Here is an 18,853-nt window from a genome sequence, read left to right on the forward strand (position 1 = left end):
TCACAATTTATTAAGCCTAATCCACCTTCATTTGACGATTCTGTTAACTCCTCAATGTCGAGTGTCGCGAATTCGCATCATACCAATGCTGTGCTAATAACGGGAAGGTTAACTGTTTTTGAGTGCCAGTCCCAATAAATGCTGATTCTTCATGAAGCTGCAGCGCTTCTGAGAACTGCCGCGTTCTGCTGAGTGTTTAGGATACCTCTAAAGCACCACAAGTTGTCATTTATATCTTTCATGTAGAAATTTATTCAGGCATGGTCTCTGGCTACAGGGAGTAGCAACCCTTTCCAGATGAACCATCCTATACACTTCTTTATTTGAGGATATATTTTTGCTCTACGGGTATTATTTGAGTTGTATACCACATTTTGAAAGAGCCAGCATATTCAAATTTTGTATTCTTTGAATAAGATCTAAGTTCCTAGTGCTGTTCGCTATCAAGGCGCCTCATATTTCCTAACCTTTGATCTGAAAGTTTTCTCACCCAGTTCTCCCATGTTCTTCTTTTTAACGTCGAGCACTTCCGTTTCAACGCATTCCGTGAAGATATGTGGCGTGAATTGTGAATATAAGAATAGATTATTTCTGATATCCTCGGAGTGTCTTGATGCTGCTTCATTAAAATGGTGCTACTGTCGGCATAAACTTTAAAGGTGATCATTTGTGCACTAACTGTTGTGGGTTGGCAGGAGAGCCAACACCGTATTATTAGAGGAAGCCGAAAGGCACGCGTTTTAGCTCACGCAGGCTGGCGTGAGGTCTGGAACAGGACAAGGAAATTAGACTTTAGAAAAACGGACGTAGCTGGTGGAATACTTAACTTTAATCCATTAATGATGAGCGTCGCTCTTGACTGTACATGACTCAGTATCAATAGTGGCTGGTAATGGCGCCTTGCTAGGTCGTAGCAAATGACGTAGCTGAAGGCTATGCTAACTATCGTCTCGGCAAATGAGAGCGTATTTTGTCAGTGAACCATCGCTAGCAAAGTCGGTTGTACAACTGGGCGAGTGCTAGGAAGTCCCTCTAGACCTGCCGTGTGGCGGCGCTCGGTCTGCAATCAGTGATATTGGCGACACGCGGGTCCAACGTATACTAACGGACCGCGGCCGATTTAAAGGCTACCACCTAGCAAGTGTGGTGTCTGGCGGTGACACCACACTAACCACTAGTCCAGACGTTTGGTTGGTGATTGAGCGGATCACTGATTTCAAGGAAATTATAAATTATATTATGGGTAACGGACATCCCTGCCGGACTGAACGTTGAATTGAGAATTCTGCCTCAAAGTTGCCGTTTGTTTGTAGTTTTGAGGCTACTGGATTCCGGTCGGGTAGTAGAATATCTTTCGCGGCCTGTGGGAACTTGTAGTTTTTCAACATATTCCTTAGATACTGGTGACTGACTTTATTACAGGCTTTTTCTAGGTCGATGTTCAACAATCCTGTCTTTCCGTTTTGGCACATCAATGCGAAGGAGATCGTGTCCCTCAGATGGCAAAAACCAACAGTGATCCTCCTGTTGGAAACACTTCACGTTTGGCCAGCCACGATTATCTCTGAAAGGGTATTTTTAGTCGTGCGGCTATTATGTGAGCCATTATTTTTGAGTCGGCGCATAACAATGTTATTGGTCTATAATCAGTTTCTTGGTTTCGAAGATCTGCGTTCAAGGATTATAATACTGGTTCATTACTAAATATATTGATGGTTGTTCTCTGACCTGTCTCCAGAAATTATTCTTAATATCATCCATATTAGTGGTATCGGAAGACGTTAGATTCCGGACAAATCTGTTCGCACCGTTTCCGCTCTCTACTGAGGTGGTAGATGCTCCATTGTTCGCGTGGAATGTCTCCCTTATCTTCGCAACTGATTATTTTGGCTTTGAGCTCTTTTTGCTGTAGTTCTAGGACCTTCTTTTTGAATTTCTTTATTCGCGAGATCGATCTTCTCTGTTATCCACTTTTTGTTGGAGTTCTCGAATAATCGTATAATAGAATTCGATGTTTTTCCTTCTAGTGTCACTGATCTTATGCGCTACGCTTCCGAACAGTTTACGACTTCCAGGTTTCACTAATTTATCACACCATTCTAGAACGCTACTGGAGAACCGCTTCCGATGAACCCAGGTTCGATAACATTCACAGAATTCTGTTTTTGCCCACTCAAGTTTGAGCAGATTGCAGTTTAACTTCCAGTATCCTTTTCCCATTGTGTTGGGCTGACGTAAACCTTTTATTTTAACGACAACTGCATGGTGTTCGAGAAGCTAACAGAGATTGCCTCATAGTCCTGAACATTTGTTCCTGCTGTGGTATACAATCTATCCAGCCTCGATGCTGACAGTGGAGACACGTACGTATAGTGCGATTGCGTGATGGTTAGTCGATCTATGACAATTGTCAGTTTTACTGCTCCATTCATCGTAGGTAAATGGCCAAAATTATAGATCTGTCCTATTGTGTCTGCCGATCTTTCAACACAGTTAAAATCTCCCCATTATTATGTCACTCTTTGCGTGTCTCATAAAGTACGGGGTAGTTTCACTGAAAAACTTCTCCCTGCTAGTTCTATTATTTGTTTCTGACGGGCCGCAAAGGTTTAATATTGTTATTTCGTTTGGTATGGCTCTGATAACTCATCCATTCGGTTACGTTTCTAAGTTCTCTAATTTCGGCCCCATTCTGCGGAAAATACGGCTACCCTTATCGATAGAGCCGACATTGTTGTACTAAATGGCTCTGAGCACTATGGGACTTAACAGCGGAGGTCATCAGTCCCCTAGAACTTAGAACTACTTAAACGTAACTAACCTAAGGACATCACACACATCCATGCCCGAGGCAGGATTCGAACCTGCGACCGTAGCGGTCCCGCGGTTCCAGACTGAAGCGCCTAGAACCGCTCGGTCACTCCGGACGGCTATTGTTGTACACATAGTACTGCTGTTGCAGGTTCATCTCTTCGCAAGCTACTTCCTGAAGGAAGGCAACTTCTACGAACTTGGTTTTTAAGAAATACCTCAGAATCATATTTTTTCATTTGTTATTCCGTAGATATTTAGCGTTAGTAGAGTAAGCGTGCTCTTATTGTCCATTGCAAGCTGTTTGTCACTCGTCATGTCCCTTCATATTCCCCTATTTAATTGTCTTGTCTGGATTTGTTTCTACTAAGTTCACTTTCCATTTCTCGCTTCTCGTCGTCTTGCCGGCCGCGGTGGTCTAGCGGTTCTGGCGCTGCAGTCTGGAACCGCGGGACTGCTACGGTCGCAGGCTCGAATCCTGCCTCGGGCATGGGTGTGTGTGATGTCCTTAGGTTAGTTAGGTTTAAGTAGTTCTAAGTTCTAGGGGACTTATGACCTAAGATGTTGAGTCCCATAGCGCTCAGAGCCATTTGAACCATTTTTTATTTTTCTCGTCGTCTTGGTATTCCCTTTCCGCATCTTTCTTATTTTGCGACGTGCCGCATTTAGATTTGGTTTGGCTTTCATTTTTGATGCCTTCTCAACACTTTTGAGGATTTATAGACTTGTGGTTGCTAGCACTTCCCTCTGCTGCCTTAAACGTGTGCTTTGCTGATCGTTCTTTACTTCCCTACATGCTCCAGTCACGACAGTAATGGCTTCACTCAGCTGTTCGTTTCTTACATTGGTTGGTGTTTACTTTCCTGCTGTGGACGGCCCGTTGGGCTCGCCACATGTGGTTGTCGAGACTGAAGAACACCTATTTACGCTTTTGTTTCCGTCCCAGTCTCGGATCCGTCCTGTATTCCTGGAACACGGGATTTCTGTGTCCTTCGTATCTGTGCCAATTTTTCTTCGGGGTCTTCACTTTTCTAACGGACGTTTATTGTTGTTTCGATTTGGATGAAAACAGAGACTTTGATTTTTCACGTCTATTTCGCTTTCTAGCTGTTGGACTGAAATTTCATGGCCTCTGTAGCTGTTTTTATAAACAGTAGTTACAGACTGGTTTTTATCGGTTTCATGCTTTTGATCGTTGAATGATTTCTTGCGTACTTCATTTGGTGCTGGTCTCTCGTTCAAGGTCGCAGCTCGTGCTCTTGCGGTAGCGTTCTCGCTTCCCGCGCACGGGGTCTCGCGTTCGATTCCCGGCGAGGTCAGGGATTTTCCCTGCCTCTAGATGACTAGGTGTTGTTGTGTCGTCGTCGTCATCATTCATCCTCGTTACGGTCGGAGGAAGGCAATGGCAAACCACCTCCGCTAGGACCTTCCCTAGTATGGCGGTGCGGGTCTCCGGCATCGTCCCCTAAGCTCCTCGGAGTATGGGACATCATCATCATCATCATCTCGTTCAAGGATGGGATTTACTCTTCAATTAAACTGTGGGTTCGGTCAGTGGGTTCATTGTGAGTATTCTTGGAGTTACCCGTAGCAGTACATGAAGGAATCAGTTTTTATGCCTCCAATGTTGTCCGCTGTTGTAGGTTATTTCGTTGAAGAAACACCCACCGTGGACAGTTGTCTCGAAGATTTCGTGGTTCATTGCACACGTGACGTGTGGGTGATAGCCAAACATATATTATGTGTGACTTGCAACCTACTACAAGAACGTGGGACGGAATATCGGACGTAACAAACATTCACACAGACCTAATGGCGCTGTAGCGCGGAATCTTGTATCTATTAGACTACTTTTCGAATTCGATGCTTTTTACCTGTCCGTAATTAGAAAGTACCTGTGTCAAGCCGCTGTTGTCTAGCTCTGGGAGAAGATTTAGCACCCTGACAGTTTTCAGTTCACTATTAGCGTTACTTATATCAACGATACTGACGGAATCATCACGATGACGAGATTCAAATTTGCCCTGGATTTTTAGTAATATTATGTCTAACATAACTAAACTAAACTATGCAATTTAGCAAAAACTTAGTATTTTTCACTATCCACTTGAATGAGTTCAGCTTTAAGACCAGAAATACCGAAATTTTCATGCAGCCAGTCTTGAATTTCCAGAGCTGGAGGTTGTACATGCTTTGCATTCTTGTCAAAGGCGAATCTCTAAGTATTTTTCCTGATCAAATCCATGGATATTATTCACAGGTACGCAATGGAACCTCCACTTCATGAACAGTACATAAAAACGATGAACAAGAAGTATTAACGCTTAGAACAGGCTCGTCCAAACTGTGCCCCTGGGGCGTTAGCGCCCGCGGCCAGCGCCCCGGACGAATTCGTATGTTGTCGCAGTGGCCGAGCCGTGTCGCCTAGCTGGCCGTACAGACCGCCTGCCGAGCCTCGCCATGCCGCTGTACGCAAATATTGCAATACAAAAAAATGTATTTTGCAACCACACGTCGCTGTCCTTTTCAGCGGAACTGGGGGAAAACGCGTCTAAAACCAATCTTTTTTGTTAGTTCTTTATTTGAGTTTCAATGAATGAAACAATTAATTGTTAAAGTGATAAAAGAGTTTTAAAAACAGGTACGAGCAGGAAACAGGTGGGCAAAGTCTATGCGCAAGTTACAAATGATCTCTGAGAATTGGGAAACCAGGTAAACCCTTTGCTGCTGGGAATCTCATCAAGGATTGTCTGGTCGACTCGGCGGCTTGTATTTGCCCACCAGACCTCACGGAAAAATTTGAAAAAATAGCTCTTTCGCCTCCAACTGTTGCTCACAGAGTCGAAGATATGGTCTCAGATATGGAGCAGCAATTAATGGAGAGAGCGGCAAACTTCATTTCACTTTCTATTGCTCTTGACGAGTCCGTGGACGTTGCGGACATATCTCAGCTCGTCATATTCAGTCGAGGTGTCGACGACAATCTGCGTGTCATCGAAGAATTTCTAGATCTTATACCATTAAAAGACACAACGACGGGTTTGGATATTTTTCTAGCCGTGGAAAACGTGTTAGAGTCAATGGGTTTAAAATGGGAACGCCTGACCAGTGCAACAACGGATGGAGCCCCTGCGCTACGAGGGATACGCACTGGATTTCTGAGTTACGGTAGGTCAAAAATGGCTGAAGTTGGCTGTTCCTTATTCGCGACAGTCCATTGTCTGATACACCAGGAGGCACTTTCTGCGAAGATTGTCAACGTAAAAAATGTTACAGACACAGTTCTTCGAACGGTTAATTATCTTCGCTCGCATGGACTCACACATCGCCGGTTTAAAGAATTTCTGGCTGATATCGAAGCGGAATACCTGGACATCCCCTACCACACCGAATTAAAATGGATGAACAGAGGAAAGGTGCTTCATCGGTTTTTTTCCTTGAGGGGCGAAATAAATACCTTTTTGGAAATGAAAGGACGCCCAGAAGAATTACTTTGTCATCCTAAGTGTGTGGCGAATTTGGCTTTTTTGAGTGACCTTACTGGTCATTTAAATATTTTGAACATTTCACTCTAACGTGAAAATCACTATGTCGTTGATTTAGTGCAGACGATTGAAACATGTAAAAAAAAAAAAATATTTTGTGGGGAAAACAATTGCGCGAGAAGAATTGTGGACACTTTCCTGCACTAGACAGCGTTAAAGAAGATGTGGATTTTTCAGATTATGTTGCAATCATTTGCGAATTACAAGAACGGTTTGAAAACAGATTTTTGGAGATAAGTGAGCTTCAATCGGCCTTAGATATATTTGCTCGCCCGTTTTCCCTTCGGCATAGGACGTCTCACAAGTGCTTCAACTAGAGCTGATTGACCTGCAGTGCGATATCCGCCTGATGGACCGCTTTCTTATGTGTAAAACTTTGGATGGCTTTTACAACTGTGTTCCACGAGAGAAATATCCTCTTTTGCACAAGCACGCGGCGTAAGTTCTCTCAATGTTTGGTTCCACGTATATCTGTGAGCGCTTTTTCTCTCTTTTAAAGCTTGCTAAAACTAAGAACCGTTCATTACTTGGCGATAAAAATTTGACTAATTCTTTGAGGTTATCAGTCTCAGGGAATATTGTACCAAACATTGACAAAACCGACGAAGAGTTCTCGGGCTTCCAGCCGGGTGGCGGTGTCTTCAAACTGCGACGTTTCGACGAGTGACATACTCATCATCTTCTGGCGAAGTGCCGAGACTTTGCGGATGCCGGTCCCTTTATACCTGCGGTGTGCCCCCCACCACCTGGCCGCGGGAGGCTGGGTCCAGAGGAGCCGGCGGGCGAGGTGGAGGGGGAAGCGGGTGCGCCGTTCGTGTGTCCGTCAGAGCATTGTGATCGCGTCTCGTGAGCTGGACGGTTCTTGTTGCGTTCCTGGCGTATTGCGGCTAATGCTGGATTCCAGGCCGCGCTCAGTTGATAGCCTTCGTCCCTGTTCGCAAGATTCTCGTGGACCCGTATTTCTATTGATTCTTTAATGACGCTATCCCAATAGCTCCCGGCTCGGCACAGCACCCTGGTGTTTTCGAAGTCAAAGGTGTGGTTTTCTTTGATTCTATGTTCCGCTATAGCAGATTTCTCTATCTGTCCAAGTCGAACATGCCTGATGTGTTCTTCGCACCTTTTAGAGATGCAGCGCTGCGTTTGACCAATGTACTGCACACCACATTCGCAGGCAATGTTGTATATACCAGGTGTGTTTAGTTTGAGTGGGTCTTTAGCTGAGCCCAGCAGCTCTTTCGTCTTCGGCGGTGGTCGGAAGACGGTATTTATGTTAGATTTTCTTAATAGCCTCCCGACTTTGGCCGATGTGGGCCCCAAATATGGGAGAAAGGCGAGTCTCTTGTTAACTTCCTCTTCCTCTTCCTGAAATTTGTCAGCCTGTCTCCTCTTGAAGCCCCTGTCAATCTGTGTTGCACTGTACCCGTTTTTCCGAAATACCTCTCTTAGGTGGTGTAATTCGTCTGAGAGGCTTTCTTTGTCACAAATGACGTGCGCCCTATGTACCAAGGTGGTCAGTACTGACTGGCGTTGCGCCGGATGGTGGCAGCTGGTTGCATGGAGGTACAGGTCTGTGTGCGTCTTTTTTCTATATACTGAATGGCCCAGCGTGCCATCCGCTTTCTTCCTGATCAGTATGTCCAGGAATGGAATACAGCCATTCTCTTCTACTTCCATCGTGAAGGTGATATTTTCATGTATGCCGTTTAGGTGGTCCATAAACTCCTCCAGTGCCTGCCTGCCATGCTGCCAGATCACGAAAGTGTCGTCCACATAGCGGAAGAAGTGCCTGGGTTTACGGTGAGCAGTTCGTAGTGCCACCTCCTCAAAGTGTTCCATATAAAGATTCGCGATCCCTGGAGCAAGGGGAGATCCCATGGCCACTCCATCCACTTGTTCATAATGCTCTCCATTGCACTTGAAGTAGGTGGTCGTAAGAGCATATTCAAAGAGCTTCACTGTTTCAGGCTCGAAGTGTTGATTAAGGAGCGCCAAGGCGTCTTGTAGCGGTACTCTTGTGAACAAGGAGGTGACGTCGAAGCTCACGAGTAGGTCATCACTCTGTATTCGGACGTCCTTCAGTATTCTAACGAAATCCGCGGAGTTTTTCACGTGATGACTGCAGTGTCCCACCAGTGGTTTCAATAGTGTCGCCAGGTATTTGGCCAGTCCATAACTGTGCGAGTTGATAGTGTCCAGAATCGGCCGTAGAGGCACCCCATCTTTGTGGATCTTGGGCAATCCATACAGGCGCGGTGTCGTTGGCGCTCTGGGATACAGCCGTTTCTGCACTGCCTCTGGTAGATCTGAGTCCTTCAGTAGCGCCACGGTTTTCCTGGTCATCGTCGATGTAGGGTCCTTGTTGAGTTTCCTGTAGGCTGGGTCTTGCAGCAGAGAGCAGATTTTCTGTTGGTAGTCGACTGTGCGAATCAGCACCGTCGCATTTCCCTTGTCTGCTGGGAGGACCATGATGTCAGCATCATCCCTCAGTGCGCGGATAGCCTCTCGCTCCGGCGCAGTAATGTTAGCTTTAGGGAGTCGTGACTTGTCGATGATCCTGCAGGTCTCCCTTCGGATCTGCTCAGCTTCCTCCTTGGGTAGGCCCCGGATTGCTTCCTCTACGCTGCTGATGATGTCCCGTTTCGGTATGGTCCTTGGTACAGGTCCAAAGTTTAACCCTTTCGTGAGGACAGAAGTTGTGGCTGCATCTAGCACCTTATATGTCAAGTTTACAATAGCTCTGGTGCTATTTGTCACCTTCTGGGTCGACTGAGCTCCAGAGAGTCTGCCGAATTTGTTGATCTGTTTTGCGGCAACCTGTCGTTTCTGCACCTCACTGTCGGCGTGAGAGCTGCAGTCAACCCACTCCCAAGTGTGTGCCGGTAATGCTTCTGCCATTTTCAGGTGACATGCGATCAGGATGCGTGCATTCTTGTCCAGTTCTTGCCGTGTGTAGTGAATGCGTTCCCTGACAATCGCCATCCCTGCTCGCCGTAAAATACGTTCGGTTTTCTTCGTTTTCACAGGATGTCTTAATTCCGCAAATCGTGGCAAGATGTTCTTGTCTCGGCAACGTTGGAGGAAAGCCAGTGAGCTGAGCAATTTGGCTTTCCTGTTGCGTTCTTTCTGCAGCAGCTTGAAGCTACAGAGCATCTCCTCCCCGTAGAGGTGTCGTAAATGTGAATGTATGCTTTCTCGGCGTATACAGCTGGCGAAGAGTTCTCGGGCTTCCAGCCGGGTGGCGGTGTCTTCAAACTGCGACGTTTCGACGAGTGACATACTCATCATCTTCTGGCGAAGTGCCGAGACTTTGCGGATGCCGGTCCCTTTATACCTGCGGTGTGCCCCCCACCACCTGGCCGCGGGAGGCTGGGTCCAGAGGAGCCGGCGGGCGAGGTGGAGGGGAAAGCGGGTGCGCCGTTCGTGTGTCCATCAGAGCATTGTGATCGCGTCTCGTGAGCTGGACGGTTCTTGTTGCGTTCCTGGCGTATTTCGGCTAATGCTGGATTCCAGGCCGCGCTCAGTTGATAGCCTTCGTCCCTGTTCGCAAGATTCTCGTGGACCCGTATTTCTATTGATTCTTTAATGACGCTATCCCAATAGCTCCCGGCTCGGCACAGCACCCTGGTGTTTTCGAAGTCAAAGGTGTGGTTTTCTTTGATGCTATGTTCCGCTATAGCAGATTTCTCTATCTGTCCAAGTCGAACATGCCTGATGTGTTCTTCGCAGCTTTTAGAGATGCAGCGCTGAAATACGGGTCCACGAGAATCTTGTGAACAGGGACGAAGGCTATCAACTGAGCGCGGCCTGGAATCCAGCATTAGCCGCAATACGCCAGGAACGCAACAAGAACCGTCCAGCTCACGAGACGCGATCACAATGCTCTGACGGACACACGAACGGCGCACCCGCTTCCCCCTCCACCTCGCCCGCCGGCTCCTCTGGACCCAGCCTCCCGCGGCCAGGTGGTGGGGGGCACACCGCAGGTATAAAGGGACCGGCATCCGCAAAGTCTCGGCACTTCGCCAGAAGATGATGAGTATGTCACTCGTCGAAACGTCGCAGTTTGAAGACACCGCCACCCGGCTGGAAGCCCGAGAACTCTTCGCCAGCTGTATACGCCGGGAAAGCATACATTCACATTGACAAAACCGTTTCCTCGAAAAAGAAAAAAGTGTAAAATGTTAATTGTCTTCTTTAACAATGTTGACTGTTAGAAGTAAAGAGCTTTATAACCTTAATCCTATTTTTTAATAAGTTTTGAAACTTGGTCGGTTAAAATTATTACGTACAAAACAGGAAACTAAGGATCCGATTTCTAAACTCTGAGAAGGGATACAAAGAGCTGTAGCCCGAAGTATAACAAAAAATATTTACTTGTAACTGCTAACAGTAAGAAAGAGACTCTATATCCCTTACATAAAGTTATTTCTAAAATAGAATATTTATGACCCCAGTTCATTTAAGAAACTGACATATTTCTCAGAAGACGCCTATTGTACATATGACGAGTGTGCATGTGCAGTACTAATAGAATGAACCTGTGGGTCAGAAAACAACTAAGATGTTCTTCGATTCTCGTTTTGGATATTGTTGTCTAAAGCTTTGCGTAGTAATTCTGCCACACGAACACTAGTTGTTACCTAAACGGTAAATGGTTTGCTTGTTTTACCGCTCGTCGGCCTCTTTTACAGAGGCGCGCTTCCTCTGTTACTTAGTTTGCGTTGGATCTGACTGCGGGACAGTCCAGCGCAGAGCAGTGGAGTGCGGTCTCACTCGCTCCGCAGCTGTCTCTCTCGCTCCCACGCCGACACTAGCGACACACCGCCGCGGACGGGGCGCAGAACTACACTGCCTGACGCCCGCGGAGCGCAATTCTTGGATGAGCCTGGCTTAGAAGTTTGGTGGCTGCACAAGCAACGCAATTTACAAGTAATATAACACTTGTTTACGTAACCAGTCAGATGCAACACGTTTTTAAGTATAAAATTCATCAAATATATGCTAATTAACACATTTATAATAATCATTTTTATGGAAAATGCACATCTTCTTGCCTCTAATTACATTTTGTATGCACGGCAAATATAAATTATTAATTATCGATATTTTATAATAGCTTGATAATGTTATTAAAATTAAGAAAATATTTACAAATTTATTAATAATCATTTGTTAAATATTGATAATTAATAATTTATATTTACAATTAAAACGGAATTTCGCGTGTAATATGTAATTTGCAACATGCTTATGTGCATTTTACATAAAAATGGTGATTAGATGTGTGTGTTAATTATCATATCATTGATGAATTTTGTATTTACACGATGTAGGTTTTCAAACTGAACTAAATAACTGAAACTAAAAAAGAAATCTTGTAGAAATTCGAAGCATTGACCAATTAATTACCTGTTATACCATTCCGAGAAACTAGCGACTTAGCCATTTAGCCGTCTTTGAATGGTGTCTTATTTTAAGAGGATTAAAGTTCCTCGGAAAACTTGAAAATCATTTTTTTCGTGAATTTTTTAGAGCCGCATCGAATTACTTTGGGCAACTGATATTTGAGTTCTGAACTTCACGTAGCATAAATATAGAAAATTGAAATAATCCGATCGCCTGGTGGTCTCATTGTCAGTATTAGCGGTAATTCTGCGGACTGAGCTATAACTGCATTATCATCAGCGCTTTATAACTCAACTAACACCGCAAAAAATGTTAAGAGTCCGCGCTGTCAGATACCTCAAATTAAACAGTTTCCCATCCATACTGAAAGTTAGCTGTATTCCTGGAGAAAGATTATCTTTGACTAATCGCAATACAGCGGCAACGTATAAGGAAAAACAATGTGGAGGCACATCCATGTTTACACACCCGAGCTGATATGAAATGCCTCAGTAACAGTGATTACCAATGACAGTCGCTGTCACATCTCGCAGAGCTGAAGTCTTCCATAGAGTCTTACGGTTTCCGAGTCAGATATCTTGGTGAAATCAACGAAGGCAACATCAAGAGGTCGATTTTGTTTCATGTATTTTTCCAGAATCAGAAGAGTTGTAAATATCATATCTTTAGTTCCTGTAGAAGGCTTGAGGCCACATAGCATAGGATCTCTGATAGTGATTCCTGTAGTAAAGGTATAGTACGATTTGCAGGAATTCGAGTAATTAGCTTCCCCAAGCTAGACGAAAATGTTCAAATGTGTGTGAAATCTTATGGAACTTAACTGCGAAGATCATCAGTCCCTAAGCTTACACACTACTTAACCTAAATTATCCTTGCCCGAAGGAGGACTCGAACCTCCGCCAGGACCAGCCGCACAGTCCATGACTGCAGCGCCCTAAACCGCTCGGCTAATCCCGCGCGACCCCAAGCTAGAATGCAACGAAATTCAGCGGCAATTATTGTGCGATCTCCTTAGTATGGGAACTATCAGATTATCTCTGAAATCAGGACGCATTTAATCGGTATTCCAAAATTTTACCAGTCAGTTCATTCATGCGTCATATGAATTCCTCATCACCTTCTTTGAGGGTTTCCGCGGATATACCATCAACAAACGTAGCCGTGTATTCCAGTGCTTGAATGACGGCACACTTAATTTCAACTAATGTTTATGGGACACCAAGTTGTTCTTTGCTGGGTGCTTGTTCTATTTTGTTGTACACTTGTCATCATTGACTGATTCCTGACTCACGCCTTCAAAATGTTGTTTCCTCCTGGTCATGGTAGATTATGTGTACTTTTATCACTCTATGAAAGTGGACTTCTACTAAAGGTAGTAAGACCATAAATTGTTTTTGCACCTTGAAAGAAGAGTTGCATATCTTTGCGAGACAGTGCAACTGATACAGGGTGTTTCAAAAATGACCGGTATATTTGAAACGGCAATAAAAACTAAACGAGCAGCGATAGAAATACACCGTTTGTTGCAATATGCTTGGGACAACAGTACATTTTCAGGCGGACAAACTTTCGAAATTACAGTAGTTACAATTTTCAACAACAGATGGCGCTGCAAGTGATGTGAAAGATATAGAAGACAACGCAGTCTGTGGGTGCGCCATTCTGTACGTCGTCTTTCTGCTGTAAGCGTGTGCTGTTCACAACGTGCAAGTGTGCTGTAGACAACATGGTTTATTCCTTAGAACAGAGGATTTTTCTGGTGTTGGAATTCCACCGCCTAGAACACAGTGTTGTTGCAACAAGACGAAGTTTTCAACGGAGGTTTAATGTAACCAAAGGACCGAAAAGTGATACAATAAAGGATCTGTTTGAAAAATTTCAACGCACTGGGAACGTGACGGATGAACGTGCTGGAAAGGTAGGGCGACCGCGTACGGCAACCACAGAGGGCAACGCGCAGCTAGTGCAGCAGGTGATCTGACAGCGGCCTCGGGTTTCCGTTCGCCGTGTTGCAGCTGCGGTCCCAATGACGCCAACGTCTACGTATCGTCTCATGCGCCAGAGTTTACACCTCTATCCATACAAAATTCAAACGCGGCAACCCCTCAGCGCCGCTACCATTGCTGCACGAGAGACATTCGCTAACGATATAGTGCACAGGATTGATGATGGCGATATGCATGTGGGCAGCATTTGGTTTACTGACGAAGCTTATTTTTACCTGGACGGCTTCGTCAATAAACAGAACTGGCGCATATGGGGAACCGAAAAGCCCCATGTTGCAGTCCCATCGTCCCTGCATCCTCAAAAAGTACTGGTCTGGGCCGCCATTTCTTCCAAAGGAATCATTGGCCCATTTTTCAGATCCGAAACGATTACTGCATCACGCTATCTGGAAATTCTTCGTGAATTTGTGGCGGTACAAACTGCCTTAGGCGACACTGCGAACACCTCGTGGTTTATGCAAGATGGTGCCCGGCCACATCGCACGGCCGACGTCTTTAATTTCCTGAATGAATATTTCGATGATCGTGTGATTGCTTTGGGCTATCCGAAACATACAGGAGGCGGCGTGGATTGGCCTCCCTATTCGCCAGACATGAACCCCTGTGACTTCTTTCTGTGGGGACACTTGAAAGACCAGGTGTACCGCCAGAATCCAGAAACAATTGAACAGCTGAAGCAGTACATCTCATCTGCATGTGAAGCCATTCCGCCAGACACGTTGTCAAAGGTTTCGGGTAATTTCATTCAGAGACTACGCCATATTATTGCTACGCATGGTGGATATGTGGAAAATATCGTACTATAGAGTTTCCCAGACCGCAGCGCCATCTGTTGTTGAAAATTGTAACTACTGTAATTTCGAAAGTTTGTCTGCCTGAAAATGTACTGTTGTCCCAAGCATATTGCAACAAACGGTGTATTTCTATCGCTGCTCGTTTAGTTTTTATTGCCGTTTCAAATATACCGGTCATTTTTGAAACACCCTGTATCAACCACGCATTCGTCAGCGTAAGGATAATTCTTCGTATATTTTCTTTGGCAAGAGAAAGGCTTCTTTCTTAGCAGAGAAGTTCGCGACCTTTCGCCATGCTTGCAAGACCTTCCTCTTTTGTGACATCAATGCCTCAATTTCTCCACTATTTCTATCAAATCAGTCAATGTTTCCTGGTTTTATATCCTACCGTTTCCTTGCAAATATCCAGAATAGTAGTCTTCAAGGTGTTGTTGTGGTACGTTGTGGTACGTCATGATCATATTCCTTATATATCGTCTAATGAACCTGCTTTCTGTAATATGAGGCATATTCTGACTTGCCAAGCTTCTTGGTATCAAATGTGTGTCCTCCTCTGGGCGATAGTGACAAATGCATGAGGGATCTAGTAAGTCAATTATCTATCCAACAGTCATCGGCTCCTGTAATCGCTTTGGAGCTGAAAAAAGCTCAGTGCAGATCTTTATTGTGGTTAATTACTTAGTGAGATGCCAGTTCATCAATCTAGGGTGCTATTATGATGTTTAGAAGCGATCCTTTTGACGGAAGATGGTGTTGGTAATTGTTAATTTATATTCAGCACATTTTGAAGGAGTCTAACACCACTGGAGTTTTCACTGTCTAACAACCCTAACCACAACAAAGGTAAAATTTAATTATGATTGTAGTGTTGCTCACGCTACTAAATATTGCATTTTCGGGCAACAAAAGCGTTATATTATGTGGCAGGTGTCATTAGAGCACAGTTAATAAAGTCATTTCATGAAATAATGGATAAACTAGGCACTCATCTTTTCGTGTTTCCCACGCTGGTCTCGTTGTGAACTCATGGTTCAATCGTCGAAAATCTAGGTAGTGATGATTCCAAGCTCGGATGCAAAGAGGCCTACGTGTTATTCTGCGATATTCAAAAGTTTTGTAGATGTGTTTCATAAACCATTCTTGAAGATTAAACTTTTGCAAGTTAGCATAATGCTGATGTAAAAAAGTAATCAGCACTCCGAATTTAAGTTACACTTCTTTTTTATTACTTTTGTTGCAATATCACGTAATTCACAAAACATCTCTTCACAATATAAAACATACTTGAAAATATCTTCCTCACTGTTAAAGTTCACATTTTATAAACTGACTACAATTTGCGTCATTTCAACATGACGACTAAGACTTGACTCTCTCTAATAATCGCTTACGCGCCCAAAAATCACAGTTACAACTACGACAAAGATCATAGTGACAAAAGAAAGAATATATATAAGAATAATATCATTGCAATATAAACATATCGATGTATCAAAGTACCTCTACATTAATGAAATCAAATCTGAATGTTGTCACAGAAATATGTTAACTACTTTACAGAAACACAGTAGAATATTCCAGAATGAGATTTTCACTATACAGCGGAGTGTGCGCTGATATGAAACTTCCTGGCAGATTAAAACTGTGTGCCGGACCGAGACTCGAGCTCGGGACCTTTGCCTTTCGCGGGCAAGTGCTGTACCAACTGAGCTACCCAAGCACGACTCACGCCCCGTCCTCACAGCTTTACTTCTGCCAGTACCTCGTCTGCTACCTTCCAAACTGAACAGAAGCTCTCCTGCGAACCTTGCAGAACTAGCACTCCTGAAAGAAAGGATATTGCGGAGACATGGCTTAGCCAGAGCCTGGGGGATGTTTCCAGAATGAGATTTTCACTCTGCAGCGGAGTGTGCGCTGATATGAAACTTCCTGGCAGATTAAAACTGTGTGCCGGACCGAGACTCGAACTCGGGACCTTTGCCTTTCGCGGGCAAGTGCTCTACCAACTGAGCGACCCAAGCACGACTCACGCCCCGTCCTCACAGCTTTACTTCTGCCAGTACCTCGTCTGCTACCTTCCAAACTGAACAGAAGCTCTCCTGCGAACCTTGCAGAACTAGCACACCTAAGCCATGTCCCCGCAATATCCTTTCTTTCAGGAGTGCTAGTTCTACAAGGTTCTCAGGAGAGCTTCTGTTAAGTTTGGAAGGTAGGAGACGAGGTACTGGCAGAAGTAAAGCTGTGAGGACGGGGCGTGAGTCGTGCTTGGGTTGCTCAGTTGGTAGAGCACTTGCCCGCGAAAGGCAAAGGTCCCGAGTTCGAGACTCGGTCCGGCACACAGTTTTAATCTACCAGGAAGTTTCACAGTAGAATATTGCTGGTATCGAGAGGTTGTGGTGAGGTGGCGCAATGGTTACATAATTCAAGTACCATCACAACTGTCAACTCCCTGTTTGCCAATGACACCATTTCACACTTTGTGGTTCTTACCTACTTAAAGTAACTTAGATCAAAACGTCAAGTCTGAGCGACTGATGTTTAATACAATGTCATCCATATCTGAATTGAATGTTTCTTTGATAATATCGTGGTAATATGGAGTGGAGGCAGGTTTGCTGATCGCTGTGGCATGTTGATCCTAGGGCCGGTTTAAGGCTTAAGCGACACAAGCCGTCGCCCGGGGCGCCAGTCAGAGGGGCTCCAGAGACGCCACAACTGTAATATTTCTATACAGGAGGCATCACAGCTAGTAAAGGCCGATTGGGGCGCCAAGCTCAGATGGGCGCTATGGGTACCCAAGTACAAGATTTCTGTACAGTGCATATCACAATTAGTAACAATATCTCACATGGGAGAAAATGTAATAGGGTAAAGAGCAGAGGGGGGGGGGGAGGGGGGGGGGCGGGGGGGGGGGGAGGAAGGCTCCAAATTATAATTCGTTCGTGTGGAAAAACGTTCCCGAACCGGCTCGAATCGCCATGTCACGGACTGCGAGGCCCCTCCAGCCGGAGGTTCGAGTCTTCCCTCGGGCATGGGTGAGAGTGTTGTTCTTAGCATAAGTTAATTTAAGTAGTGTGTAAGTCTAGGGACAGATGACCTTAGCAGTTTGGCCCCTTAGGAATTTACACACATTTGAACATTTTGAACCGGCTCTCATTGGCTCTCTTTCAGTCGAAGTCTTAATGCCATGATGCGTTCGTTACTCTCAGTTGGAAATTTCGAAATGTCCCTGAGAAGCTTGCTCTTGATATCAAAGGCCAGTCCGTGTATTCGATGGTCATTGATGGTTTTTCCCTTCGGGAAGAAGTTTATTAAGTCGACCTTCACAGAAAGATGCGTTTTTTTGGAGAAATGCTAGGTCAATGTCATGTATTTTTATCTCTCTGCCCACAATGGCTGTTCTCCTTTGGAGTCTCTCATATGTATGGTCATCAGTGAGTGTATCAGTCGAGGATCTAAAATTTAATTTCTTACTTCGAGCGCATTAAGGTAATACCACTGGACACAACTATCCAATCTACGCCACTGGCCAAGCTATATTAGGTGGCAGGTATTGCTCCCCCGTCATCCAGCGTGAGGTTTCTGCCAGTGTGAAAAGAACAGACCTGCTCACCAAGCCTAGTCACTCATTAAATGATTCTGTACCAGCCGTACAGAAATTGAGATGTAGGCAAAGCTTCATGAAAACCAGCATCTTGCAAACGACCCCATTCAGAGCATGAATGAAAATGTGGAAAGTACAAACTGCAGAAGATCTTTATTGGCCTCGAGTACCCTGAAAATTTAACTGCTGCCCACTTAGAGAAGTGGACAGCATGATGCAGATGTAATCTTAAACAAATAGGGAGTTTCGGTACTCAGTACCCACCGCGACTGCGGAGAATCGTAGCCCAAGACCACTCGATTTGCTTCCGGGTCTGTCCCGTATGTTTCACAGAGGAAGTTCTACTTCAGGCAGCTAAAAATGCTGTTGAGGTTCGCTACTTTTGACCATCCGTGATGTGATCTTTCATGCACTTTTACACGGACACATTTACTATGAGTAAATTTCTTAGGTATTCTGCAATTCTTTTCTTGTTTCATTGCAATGATGTTTCTGACATGAATTAAAAGAAAATTTCGTTTGTGTATTAATCATTTCCGGAATGTAGGAGCGATTGTGACCTTTCTTATGTGATGAGCTCTACCACAATGCTATTGATTGTTTTATAACTTTTGATGCAGATGAAGTGCTTTTTGCACAGAGCTCCACAATCGTGAAAGAGGGGTGATACTCGCACACCTTCAC

This window comes from Schistocerca cancellata, chromosome 4 (genome assembly GCF_023864275.1).
Source record: "Schistocerca cancellata isolate TAMUIC-IGC-003103 chromosome 4, iqSchCanc2.1, whole genome shotgun sequence".
In the NCBI taxonomy this organism is placed as follows: Eukaryota; Metazoa; Arthropoda; class Insecta; order Orthoptera; family Acrididae; genus Schistocerca; species Schistocerca cancellata.